General features: G+C 55.6%; 1 protein-coding gene across 3 annotated transcripts in view; it reads right to left on the bottom strand.

Annotated features, from left to right (window-relative positions):
• MYO18A (myosin XVIIIA) overlaps positions 1-12,785 on the bottom strand; it is a 134,946-nt gene extending 122,161 nt beyond the window's left edge. Inside the window, exon 1 of one of the 3 annotated variants that reach the window (XM_044993900.1) lies at positions 12,744-12,785. The gene's annotated coding sequence lies outside the window, so the exon portion shown is untranslated. Of the gene's footprint in view, positions 1-11,252; positions 11,327-12,671; positions 12,695-12,743 lie in introns of those variants that run through there. The other 2 variants (XM_044993902.1, XM_044993901.1) reach the window with 2 other exon arrangements.
• Positions 12,786-13,817: the final 1,032 nt, after the last annotated feature.

The raw sequence follows: 13,817 nt of genomic DNA, 5'->3' as shown, positions 1-13,817 counted from the left end.
AAGCCGGCACAGAGATTCCCTCCCTGATACAGGACTGCATGCAGCCCATTCTTGCTTTGCTGCAGCTGTAAGAGTCTCTTGCTCTCTCGCTCAAAAAGCCCCTTGTTAAAATAACAGAGGCTTTGTTAGGACAGGGGAAAGCCCTGCCCTAGGCTTCTGTCCTGGGCCTTTCAAAAAGCAGCAGTGCCTCTTTCCCTCTGTCACAAAACCCCTGAGCGCTGAGGCCCCTCCTCTGGCAGTGACCCAGAAGAAAGGGGACCTGGGCTGACAGCAGCAGCTGGCTGTCCCTGCCTGGAGGAAGGGAAGCTTCCTGCAGGGAGCACGGAAAACATAGCCCTTACTAGTCATTTTTATTTTTTATTATTATTATAATAAACAGGATCCTGGAAACTCACATCCCTCTGAGACAGTGATAAGTGTCTAAGATTAGCCTCTGCAACACAGAACCCGTGATGCTGCCAGGCGACCTCTAGGAACAGTCGCTCTTTCATTCGGCTGCATCTCCCTGACTTTGGGGGAGGTACCCAGCCTGCTGCAAAGACGTGACAGACACATGAACATCCTGGCTCACTCCTTAGCCAATCAGTCCCAGCTAGAAGCAAAAGCCCCTGCCAGGGCTACTGCTCCAACTGCCTTCTCCAGGGCTGCCCCGGCCACAGCCAAAGAGGAATTGCAAGAATTGCTGCATTACTCATATAGGGACGGATATGGGGGGTTTTAGTCAGCACCCTGATAACAGCACACATCCAAAATCAGTGGGCCAACAGGTCTGAGCTATTCTATGTGCCCAGAGCCAAAAGGAATCCAGACAACACCAGAGGCGCACGCTCTGTGGCGTCACCAAACCCTACCCGGTGATCACACCCTTCGCTGTCAGTAAGAGACATGGCTCTCTCAAGACAATTCTTTCCTCTTCAATACTGCACACACAGATTCTGGCCAATTACACTCCAAACTCCACTGTGTGGTTTGTTTACCAAAACAAGACAAAATCAAACAGCTGTATGGAAAAAAATGGGGCGATATAGACCGACAACTATATGTAAATGTAGCAGGAAGTCACACAGGTAAAGAAATTACCCTTACAACAATGTATCTGATGAGCAAATACTCCAGATTATAAATATCTGCTTTCAGAGCTGTCAGTTCATGTGCTCTGAGAAACAGAAGCCATTTACATAGCACACACACGCCCCATTGTGCTGGGTTCCTGAGCTCCCCCTTCTGGCTGTACAACAGCTATAAGGTGAATCCTGGCTGCATTGCACTGCACTGACACCAAGGAGAACGCACGCACGAGGCAGGACAAAGAGTGAGATGATCTCAGCCCCATTTCAAGGCACAGCTAACACACAAAACCAAAACCCAGAGCTTGCCAAACAGAAGAGAGACATCAGGAGGCCCAGGGATGTCAATTAATGCTGGGTCAACACTGGAGAGCACCAGCAGCAGCATTTTGTCCCTCCAGAGTGCCTTCCATGCCTCCTACTAGCTGCTACCATTAATCTGCACTGCCTACCTGTGGGCAGGAACTGTTAGACCCATTTCACAGATGGGAACACTGAGGCACAGAGCAGAGATGGGAATTGCCCAAAGTGGCAAAGCTAGAATGGAAGCCAGGAGTCCCGAATCTCACTCCACCACTAGACCAACACTGCCTTCCTTTTATTTAAGTATTAATGATTTAAGCTTTGAGCAGGAGATTGGACTAGATACCTCCCGAGATCTCTTCCAACCCTGATATTCTCTGATTCTTGGAATTCTATGATTCTAAGTACTGAGCACCTTTCCTCTGACTCCTGAAACCAGCAACAGAGTAAGGGCTTGTCCACACGTGGAGCTATTCAGCAATATCTACTGCATTTTAAATTAACACCCTCCCTTAATCCGAATTACCTTTCAAATGTAGACAAGCCCAAGAGCAGTTCCAGCCTGCGAGTCTCTTGTTGAGGCACAGCAATGGCACGCTCCCTGCTGGAGCCACGGCCCTGCCTCAAGGACCAACTATCCATGTACCAAGTGCTTTTCCTTGGACCCCTCTTCGGCCTGGCAAGTACAGAGCTCAGGGGTGAGGGGAATCCGGATTCCCAGCTGGCAACGCCAGGACCAGGCAAGGGAAAGAGAAGCAGCTTGTCGATGGTAAGCTCCGGCCCCCAGGCTCTGCCGCCAAGTGCTGCCAGGGCAGGAGCTGGTGAAACATGTCTCCTCCCAGTGCAGGCTAGCCTCATGGGCACACGCCCACACAGACAGACACAAGGAGCCCGGGACACCCGCCCACAGCACATGCAGCATGGCAAAGACCTATGAGAACTCTTGTCACACGCTGAGAGGGTTACAAGGCCAAAAAGCACAGTTTGGCTTCACCACTGTGTTCACCTGCCCCCAGCATCCTGCTAACTGCCAAAACGTTGGAGCCTTCATCAGCCTCCTCCTGCAGCGCCCGCCCTAGGTCTGTGCAGCGGGGGGATCATTTAAGGTTTATTCTCTGTGCTGGATTTGACACCCGAACAGCAACTCTGCACATGTGTACCACACATGACTGCTCCCTCTCCTACTTCTGCCTCCTGGCAAGAGAGCCAGCAAGGCACGCTGGAACCCGTCACCTACGCCAGCCGCACCTCTGCTCTGATGAGGAGAGCGGCTGCAATTTGCTCTTTTTATGATAACTAGGTGCAGCCCTGGAGCACCAAGGGAGCTGCCAGCCCGGCTCTCAGCTGTGCACACAGGGCACATACCACAATGACGTAAGCAGCAGGGTGATTAGCCAGTCAGCAGAGCTGCAGAATGAGGGCAGATTACACACCAAGAGGCTAGAGCACGAGAAACAACAACCTGGAGGGCGTGAGAATAAGCAGACCTGCCCCCTGCACGCTTTATCGACCCTCCCCCATTGGTCTGCCCCCTTATTACACTCCCTGAGCAGCCGCACGGCTGTGAACCCTCCGTTCCCATCACCCAGACCGCAGGGGAGATGCGCCTGCTTGCTCCAGACTGAACCAGCCCCCATGGCAGAGCAAAGCACCCAGCAGTTCCAAAGGGGCCCACGAGACCAGCCTCCTTCCTCATCTCCTCAGGCACCTCCTGTCCCCGGGCCAGGCTCGTGCAGCACTGGCACATTGCACCTGGCTCAGGCATACCAGGGGGCAGCTCACAAACCCCCGTTCTTATCCCACCCCAAGGGTAAGATGGGCAGAGAGAACAGGAGTCCAAGCAAGGAGCTGCTGGTTACACAATGTGACCCCGAGCACACAGCCCACGGGGGCAAAGCCTCTGGCAAAGAAATGAATGAAAAATGGAAGCGGCAGTGCCCCTGGATGTCAGCAAGGGACCAGCCAGGCCCTGCGTTTACAATAGCGAGGTGGAATCTCCTGTCACTGGCACAGGCTGCTTTGGGAAGGGCTCTCACCCACCCCGGGGAGCGGTTCTCCTCACACACCCCAGCCAAAGGCACAGCAATCTCCTGGAAGCCTCCCGAGGAGCATGACTAAGCCACCTGCCCAGGCCACACACTCTGCCTGGGCAGGAACACGCAGGCCAAGGAAGGAGAACTGACACTTGAGATTGTTCACAGCACAGTCTGAAGAGCACGTGTCTTTCCTTTGCTCGTCTGAAGCTGTACCCGGGCCATGCCGGCTCTGTACTGAACGCGGCAATGTCATTAGTCCGTTGACGTCTGCATTCTTCCAGTGTGTGGAGCGCGAGAGGATTCCTCGTTTGAGGTGGTCCCTTGTCTCTCTCACCAACAGAAGTTGGTCCAAAACAAGCTATTCCCTCCCCTACCTGGTCTCTCCATTGGTCCATGGACACCTTTCATTTATCAGTGTTCATAACCTTTAACACAACATTTGGAAACATCCCACACTAAAGCCTCAACCTGCCCTGTAATACACACTGAGCACCTCTATGTGAGAGAGGAGAAACAGTCACAAAGGTCAGACACCCTCCTGCTTTCTGGGCATGAATCACCGCTAAGTAATGGGGTCAAGAGGAAATGCCCCAGGGGCAAGTTATTCCAGAACTATCCACTGTGGGCTTCCAAGACATCAGGTACTGTCCCCTGGGGTAGGCGGATCACTAGTCTGACCCACTGTGGCAATTCCCATGTTCCTGTGCTATCACTTTCCATCTTCCGTAAGTAACTAATCCACACCAGGTATGTCCATGCTGCATTAGACACCCACGGCGGCCCACGCCAGCTGACTCAAGGAAAGGGATTCAGACTAGGGGGCTGTTTAACTGCGGTGTAGACATCCAGGCTCAGGCTGGAGCTCGGGCGAGGTGGGAGAGTCCCAGAGCTCCAGCTGCAGTCCCACCCGAATGTCTACACTGCAATTAGACAGCCCCTTAGCCCCAGCCCATCAGCGACACAGGCCAGCCACGGGTGTCTGTCTGCAGTGCTGACATACCCTGGGGTCTCTGTGCGGCAGGGCAGCATTACCTGCCCCTCCTTTGCAGAGGGAGAAGCTGCAGCACAGGAAAAGGAAGTGACTTGCCCAGGCAGCAGGTCAGTGGCAGAGCTGGGAACAAAACCCAGCAGTTCCTGACTCCAACCCACGTCCCTCTCACCCAGCACCCCAATGTCTTGTGGCCCACATGCAGCTCGTCTGAAACACAACAGTGGAGAGCTCATGCTCTTTCTCCACGTCCTCCACGTTACCAGACGCCCGCACCACATAGCAGTCACTTGCCTGCTTCGCTTCCATTCCCACAGCCAGCCACGGCCCAGGAGGTCTGCACTGCGCGGTAGGACACTCCCCGCTTTCTCTCCTCACAGCCCCTAAAAGGGGAACCTATCAAGTCCGCCCCCCCCCCCAACTCCTTCCTTCTTGGCTTCAAGTCCTGAATTCTGCAGCAACTGACCTGACCCCTTGACCCTGCCCTGCATTCTTCCCCCTCCTTAGACTGAGCAGACGCCTTTCAAGAGGAGCCCTCGGGCTAAGCAGCCAGGAAGGGAATGGGGGCAGCCGCCAGGCTCAGCACAGCCACAGTAGAACTCAGGCAGGGATACTGACAGGGATACTGACGGACGGCACTCGGGGGGTCTCAGCCCAGGTGGGCCCTTCCTTGCACAGGCCGTGAAACTTGGAGGACTTTCAGGCTGCCAATCAGGCAGGAGTGAGGACACTGCTCTGCCCTAGGGGCTCTGGGCGTCCACTCACACAGAGCCACAGGGAGCTAATGAGACTCCCACCCCACTCTTCAGCTACAGCTCGTCTCGGCAGAGCAGGCCCTGCCTGCACAGCACCCAGTGCACTGATGGAGCTATTCTACACACAGAGTGGTGACAGCGCACAGCACAACGGCAAAAACCCACTTGAGCACGGTAGTTACTGCTCCAGTCCAGAAGGGCCCCATCCCCCAGCAGGGCTGGGCGGTTATCAGCCGACAATATCACCACTATCAGTTTAGCCTGCGGCTTTAGAGGGGATGCAGCCAGGAGCGGGGACAGTGAGGCTCACACAGAAGAGAGAGACTAGCCGACGGGTCTGATCACACTGAACAGCCACCACCTACCAGCCCCACATCTCCAAAGCGTTTACTGCAGGGGTGACTGCAGCGGCCCCAGATGGAAAAAGGCTCCTGATATCAGCAAGGCTAATGGGAAATCTTCTGGAGGGCTCCAGCACATTTTCTCAGGGACCAATTCCGCTCCCAGCACTTGCAGTGTCTCAGACTCACACCAGTGGGAGGGAAGGACAGGAGAGGTGACGCCAGGGAAAGCACCGAGGTTTCTTCCACAGAGGGCCAGGTTCCAAGTGAATCAGAGCGATGGAGATCTCAGCTCAAACCACCAGGACGCAATTGCAATGCTAAGACTCTGAGCATCTCAGCCACAGATCTCACACAACTACTATCATTAGCCCCATAATCCTCCTCCGGGAACCATGCCATCCGCAGAGCCTGCCTTTCTATGGGGGAGGGTTGGAGGCTGGCAGTTTCCTGCACAACCAGCAGTCAAAGCCAACACACCTGGATGGACGTGCCACCTGAGACATCAGGGATTTGAGGGGTCTGGCAGGAACACAGAGAGAGTGGACACATGGGCAAGCATGCTGGGCCTCACTCTGCTCCTGAAGTGTGGCCTCTGGTATTTTGAAAGGTTTGAACCCCATTCTTGCTAGGAAGGCACCAGTCAGATCTCGGCACCAGGGTCATTCAGCACTCTGCCGTGGGTCAGGCCTGCTTCCCTGGCACCAGGCAGAGTCACACACGCAGAACAGAAAACGACAAGGAAAGATGGGATCCCAGCCTGAGACCATGTCACCAGCTCCTATGGAGCACAGACAGTGATCAAGATACCACTGCTATCATCACACCGCAGTGTGACTCACTCCCGACCCCGAGTCCCTTGGAGGGCAAAAGACCTCCTTCCTAAAGCAACCCCCTCCCTCCCTTCCCTTCCCCCCCCCCCCCTCCAGCCTAGTCTTTGTATTCCCCCAGCAGACGGGGAAGTAAGTGTTACAATTTGCATTGCTAATCAGCCAGCATTGCCAATTCATAGCCCAAGCTACATGCTCCCAACTTAAAGCCCACTCCATTATTCACAGCAGGGCAGTAGCAAGGCAGGGCGCTGGGCGCCAGGGGCCTGGAGAGCCAGCCAGGTTCGTTAGCAGAGGGATGGGGCACAGCACAGGGCAGGAACATCCCCCGTGCATGGCCTTTCCAATGAGACCCAGCACTTGGGCAGCCTGGCCAAAGGGCAACCCAGGACAATGCAGCCCAATGGTACCCTCCTCTATCATGTGGCGGGGGAGCCCACAGGACTACAAGTCCCACCATGCACCGGGCCCTTCCGATGCCATGCTGGGCCCTGCTGAACCTCTGGGAGGAAGAGAAGAGCACCAGTAATCTGTTCCTGTTGATATAAACGGGGTGCAGCCCTCGGGCTTCTGGCAAGCTGCCAACAGGGCCCCTGTTGGAGCCAGGTCTGGGGGACGCCTGTTCTAAGCAAACATCCCTGGCTGTTACAGACTTTCTGCTAGAAACACCAAAGGCTGTTGGGCTGTTAGCCGAGGAGGAAGACACACAAAGGGAAACTGTGTCACCAGCTGCTTATGAAGTCAGGCTTAAGAACACCCTTCATACAGGTGTAGAGAGAGGACGGTACCTTGAAAGGCAGACCTCTCCCAGTGCCCCAGCTGCTGAGCAGAGATCTCCGGCAGAGCCGATTTTCATGGGTCTCGTGCGCTCTATACCCCCAGTGCAAAGCCCAGGAGAGAAATGATCCTTTGCTGCTGAATTGCATGCTCTGAGCTCCAAGTGCATCTCTCTCTCTGACTGACTCGCTCTTGTGTCACCTGGTGCTTATCTGGCCCTAGGTATGTTCAGAGCAACTGCATACTTCAGGCATGATCTGGTGGAGTTAGCCAAGGAGAAGAGGGAAGGAGAAGAGATGGCAAGCCACAGGCCTTGCTGAGGGGGTGAGGGGGGCTATTCAGAAAGGACAAACTCTCCATGGGGCATGGGACGGAGGGGAAGAACACAGCGACACTTCACACACACAGCATGCTCACGCTCCGGTCTCAAAGCACCTTATCCAAGGCATCAGAGTGCCCATGTTACAGAGAGAGAGACTGAGGTACATGGCAAGGAAACCATTTGCCCGGAATCAGAGCACAGCCTAGGAGCAGACTCCAGAAGTCCTGATCCCAGCCAACTGCAACACAGGATGGGGGGGGGGGAGGGGTGTATCTATACACAGAGTTAAAATACTCAGCCACTTCTCCCTTGTGCAAGTTGTCAGACTAAAATATGGCAACAGTGTCTGCACAGCCCAGCTTGGCACTACCCAGCTCCTGCCTCACCCTCTGCCCAAGCATCACCTTGCCACTCACCAACTCCACTGCTTGCTCTCCACCCTCAGCCGCCCAATTAACAAACGTTTCTCCGGAGCACTCATTAAACACTCCCAAACCTGTGCCGTATCCTAGCCACGTTTGTACTCCTGTGTCCTGGAAGGGGCTGCTTTCGCCATTTGTGGCAGGGAACCCATTCTTTGACACATCTCCCCTACAGCCCCGAGTGCCTTCACATCTCGGAATTGACATTTGCTTCTGGCACATACTTAGGGCTGGCTCCCTCCCCCTGGGGGTACCCCAAACAAAAGCGAATTCAGTGCTGCACTGGCAAGCCCAGAGACTGAATCTTCTCTATCCACAGAGCAAGTCCACCAGCAGACTGAACTTCCCTAGGCACCACTGCCTCCGCCCCGCCCTGCAGGGACCACCCACCAGTCCTTGATCTCTCCACCCAGACCACTAATACAGGCGCCAACGACAGTAGCGGGTTTTGTGACGTGGGCACCTGTCTCACTAGGAAATAAAATGAGACCCACCAACTTGTTTCACAAGGACTACAGAACAGCTGTCTGATGGGAATGGCTCCCAGACACAAGCCAGCCTGGCCCCCTGAGGTGAAACTCTCCATACAAACCAACCCCAACCCACCCAGTCCCCCACCACCTTTGTATTCTGGATAAAATAATGAAAATGACAAACTGCTGCTTAACACTGAAAAATCAAAAAGCCTTTAGCCCTTCCGGGAGAAGCACCTAAACCGAGACTCTCACTAGACAACTCCTCTGGAACGGAGTACATTCTTGTTCAATGCAGTGGTAACAAAAGGACCTTGGAGCACCAATTTGTTGCTAGTCTCTTTCTTTCTGGCTCAGTAACATAACGGTTCAAGCCCTCTGTTCTGGACACTGGTTGCATTGTGTATTTAATTAGATGACCCTATCTGCTCTCATCATACAGAAGTTTTGGCACACAGGAAAACTGTCTTTCAGGCCTTGCCTAGCCTGTCCTGGGAAGTTGTTGTAGCACCGCTTGAGCAAGCCATGCTAAGGGCTCATCTATAAGAAACGCAGCACTGGTTTAACAAGAGGTGTGACACTGATTTTGTTAAACCAGTGCAAAAGGCTACATGGAATCTCTCTTAAAACGATATAAACCTGGTTTATATCAATTTAGCAGAAGCAGATTAGAATCAGGTTTTACGCTAAAGAGAAATAAGCCACTATGAAACCAAAACTGAAGTGTCTACACAGGGGGTTGCACAGATTTAACTAAATCGGTTTTAAAATCAATTTAAGTTAAATTGGTGCACCTTGTGTGTGGACCCATGCTGACTAGGATTCTTACCAGTATGGTGCTAATGCTGTTTCCATGAGCAGTCCAGACAGAAGGCCCATGTCAGAGGTTATACTGCATATTTAGATGGGACCTTGCGTTACTTGCACCAGTGTAAAGGATGGGTTGAGAGCACTCAGGATCCACTAGCAGTAGGGTTCATTGACTAGTCTGAGGAAATCTGAATTTAGTGTTTCCCTGTAATAAGGAAGATTAATTACAAAGCACTATTTCCCAGTGTCCATAGCAGATCTCAAGGAGTAACTCAGTGTCTGTCTAACCTCATGCATATGCCAAGATGCACTTGGATGAGACAGATTCCTTTCCATCTAATTCCCACACAGAAGGAGCTGCCCTTCTCTGAGGCAGGTTTTGATATATTTTGCAATGGCCACGGCCCTGTGGTGAGCTCACCCTCCAGCAGACAACATGGGGGCAGTGAAGGAAACAGCCCAGCTGATTAATTTGTTCCTTTCGGCTGCTGTTGCTGCAGATAAACACTCCCCAGCTCTGGCTAAGGAGGCTAAAACAAACAAGCACAACTGTCGACAGTCTGAAGTGTCACTCTCTGAACTGGTGACACAGTCTGGAAGGATTTCCATAGTATTTGCACATCAGCACTCCACCCTCCTCTGAGAACCCTATACAAGGCCATAACCCTGTCCGCTACACCCAGGTCTTGTTTGCAATACCTGCTTCAGCACAAACAAGGGCAGTTTTGTAATAAAGGCGGCTACAAACAAAGATTGAATACTAATTACAAAATGTACATTGCAGAGAAATTATTCACCACAGGGTTAGGTTTTGGGTGGGAGAGAAATTGCAAGCAAATATTCAACAGCATTTAACACAGTACCACTTGGAAATGTTGGGGGAAAATGCAGGTTAGAGGTTACAAGGAAGTCGCCCATTCTCCACACCAGTTTCAGTTCTTCTCCCACAAGAGGAACTGTGACTCAGATCCTTCTTGCCAGTTGCCACAATGCAAGGTCTGCACCTAGGATACATTTCTGACACCTTAAGCTTCAGGGGTGAGCAAATGCAGCTCTTTTCTGCAACAGCAAACAGAATCAACGTGGCAAACAAAGGTAAAGCGAGGAGTTGATTATTGTTCAAAGTTCAATGCTTTGTTTGAATTAGACCCTACAAATACAGAAGTTTCTTTTCATATGTTGTTTCCAGCCAGAGAAACATCTGATCTGTATCATACGCTACTGCAGAAGTTAGATTGTACAGATCCATGGCTAGCCATGGCTAAGAAAATTGCCTGTACATTTTTTTTTAAAGCACCCCACCAGGCTTGGAGCTCCTCAGCTCCATTTGATAGAGGGAATTCTGAGTCCCGCTCCCCCACGCATGCAAGTATTGTTTAAGTTTAGTTCCTTGTTGACCAGCTAATTTACATCTCACATAATTGCCTGAAACCACAGAGTTTTTGAGCCCCTCAGCAGCTGTTTGCTACTCTATATGTTCCTCCCTAAGCAAGTCAATTTACAGCAGGGGTAGGCAACCTATGGCACGTGTGCCGAAGGCAGCACGCAAACTGATTTTCAGTGGCACTCACACTGCCCGGGTCCTGGCCACCGGTCCGGGGGGCTCTGCATTTTAATTTAATTTTAAATGAAGCTTCATAAACATTTTAAAAACCTTATTTACTTCACATACAATAGTTTAGTTATATATTATAGACTTATAGAAAGAGACCTTCTAAAAACATTAAAATGTATGACCGGCACGCGGAACCTTAAATCAGAGTGAATAACTGAAGACTGGGCCCAGCACTTCTGAAAGGTGCCGACCCCTGATTTGCAGTAACCCCCTGGGCAGGAGGCAGGCAGCTCAAACCTCAGCCTCCCCAGTGAGACTCTTGGCTGCTCTCTAGCTATTAGGCCAAAAGTCACAACCCGGCAGCACAAGGGCTCCAGGCAACTGAATTGCCCTTATCCCCACCAGCCTTACCCGGCCTAGGCAAGCCCACTCCAGTTCTCACTGGCTACAGCTCTGCAGCAGAGAGACCAGCACTACACATCAGTGCCATGCGACCAGCCCTGGGGAGGAACGAAGGAAGCCCTACACTGGTGTGAAACTGCTCATTACGCACCAGGAGGAGGATTTCCCTACCTTGGAAACGTGAGGTAAACAGCAGGCAAAGGACTAGCAGTAACCGCAGCACAGGGAACCTGGAATAGGTTTGCGTTTCCACTCCCCAGCTATCAAGTATTCCCCAGGATTAGCCCAATTAGCCCCCTCCACATCTTGCTGCAATGTAGCAAAGCAACTCCGCCGCCTGAGAAGCAAAGCAGCAGCTCCTTCCTTCCCCACCCCCCCACATTGTTTTGTCCACAGAGAGAGAAAGGGGGACCAGGTGCCAGACAGCTGCTGTTCTTCCGAGCAGGCGGGGAAGGCAGGCTGTCTCCAGCAGCCAGAGAGTTAATGGCACGCTGGGATAATGGGTTCCCATGCAAAGCCTTGTGCGCTGCCACCCAGCACACACCGCCTGACCCAGTGCTGAGTTTGTCATGAAAGAGGGGCTGGGGCTCAAGCAATATTTTTACAATCATAAGTAACGCAGCAGGCCCAGAGGCGCCCGGGGCTAGGAACCGCCGGGGCTAGGAACCGCCGGGACCAGAGGCGCCCGGGGCTAGGAACCGCCGGGCCCAGAGGCGCCCGGGGCTAGGAACCGCCGGGGCTAGGAACCGCCGGGCCCGGAGGCGCCCGGGGCTAGGAACCGCCGGGGCTAGGAACCGCCGGGCCCGGAGGCGCCCGGGGCTCAGCTATGGCACAAATTAAGCCCTGCCCAGAGCCCCACGCTCCTGGAGACCACAGGACCTGCCCTGCTCTGAGGGCACAGCAACGGTGACCCCTCGTCCCTCACCACCTTGCTGCCAGCACCCAGCCCCCCAACGCCCCACATGTGCCATGCACAGCCCCCCAGCACCGATCCTGCCAGGGCCCCTGCACACAGGGTCAGGGCACAGCCTCCACCCCCACCCACAAACGAGGGGGTGGCACAGCTGGCCAGGTACTGGCACCACCATGGACCACAAAACCAGAGCAGGTGACACACCCCTACATCCCCCACACGGGGGGGAGGGGGCACACACCCCTACATCCCCCACATGGGGGGACACACACACAGGGTCACACACACCCCAAAATCCCCACCACACAGGGACACACGGGGTCACACACACACCCCTACATGCCCCACACACACACACAGGGGGGTCACACACACAGGGGGCACGCACCCCTACATACCCCACACACACACCCATGGGGGGACACCCCTACCCGCACACACCGGGGGTCACAGACACACCGGGGGGGCACGCACCCCTACATGCACCCCACACACACACGCGGGGGGGACACACCCCTCCCCACACTCGCGGGGGGGCACACCCCCACCAGAGACCCACGGCGGGCGAGTGACACTGACACACACACGGGGGGGGGGGGGGACAGCGACCCGCCCGGCGCGGCGCTCCCCGCCCTCCATGTCGGCTGGGCCCGGGCACGGGCCGCCTCTCCCGGTACCTGGCGCCGCGTCTGCCCGGCCTCCCCGCCCGGCTCCGCCGCCGCCCGCAGCCCGGCCGCGCCCGCACTCACCGGCCGCCGGAGCTCGCGGCGCGCGGCCGAGACGGGCCCGGGCCCGGGCCGGGGGCGGGGCGGAGAGCGGGGCCCAGCCCGGATCGGCCCCGGAGCCGGCACGCGGCGGGGGAGCGGCCCGGCCCGGCCCGGCCCTGCCCAGCCCCGCGCCACCCCTGCACACCCACCGCCGTGCACACCCACCCCCCTCCACCGCCCTGCACACCCACCGCCGTGCACACCCACAGCCCCCACCACCCCCGTGCACACCCACAGCCCTGCACACCCACAGCCCCCCCCACCACTGTGAACACCCATCCCCCCTGCCGTGCACACCCACCCCCCTCCACCGCCCTGCACACCCACAGCCCTGCCCTGCACACCCACCGCCGTGCACACCCACCCCGCTCCACCGCCCTGCACACCCACAGCCCTGCCCTGCACACCCACCGCCGTGCACACCCACAGCCCCCACCACCACCGTGCACACCCACAGCCCTGCACACCCACCCCCCTCCACCACCGTGCACACCCAGCCCCCCTGCCGTGCACACCCACAGCCTTGCACACCCACAGCCCCCACCACCACCGTGCACACCCACAGCCCTGCACACCCACAGCCCCCCCACCACCGTGAACACCCATCCCCCCTGCCGTGCACACCCAGCCCCCACCACCACCGTGCACACCCACAGCCTTGCACACCCAGCCCCCACCACCACCGTGCACACCCACAGCCTTGCACACACAGCCCCCACCGCCCTGTACCCCCACCACCATGCACACCCAGCCCCTTCACCGCCCTGCACACCCACAGCCCTGCACACCCAGCCTCCCCCACCACCATGCACACCCACAGCCCTGCACACCCAGCCCCGCCTACCACCATGCACACCCAGCCCCCCCGCCGTGCACACCCAGCCCCCACCACCACCGTGCACACCCAGCCCCCCTGCCATGCACACCCACAGCCTTGCACACCCAGCCCCCACCACTGTGCACACCCACAGCCTTGCACACCCAGCCCCCACCACCACTGTGCACACCCACAGCCTTGCACACCCAGCCCCCACACAGCCATGCACATTCATCACC

The sequence above is a fragment of the Mauremys mutica genome, chromosome 19, assembly GCF_020497125.1.
Source record: "Mauremys mutica isolate MM-2020 ecotype Southern chromosome 19, ASM2049712v1, whole genome shotgun sequence".
In the NCBI taxonomy this organism is placed as follows: domain Eukaryota; kingdom Metazoa; phylum Chordata; order Testudines; family Geoemydidae; genus Mauremys; species Mauremys mutica.
The sequence above is the reverse complement of the archived record's forward strand: the minus strand, read 5'-3'. Positions and strand labels throughout refer to the sequence as shown.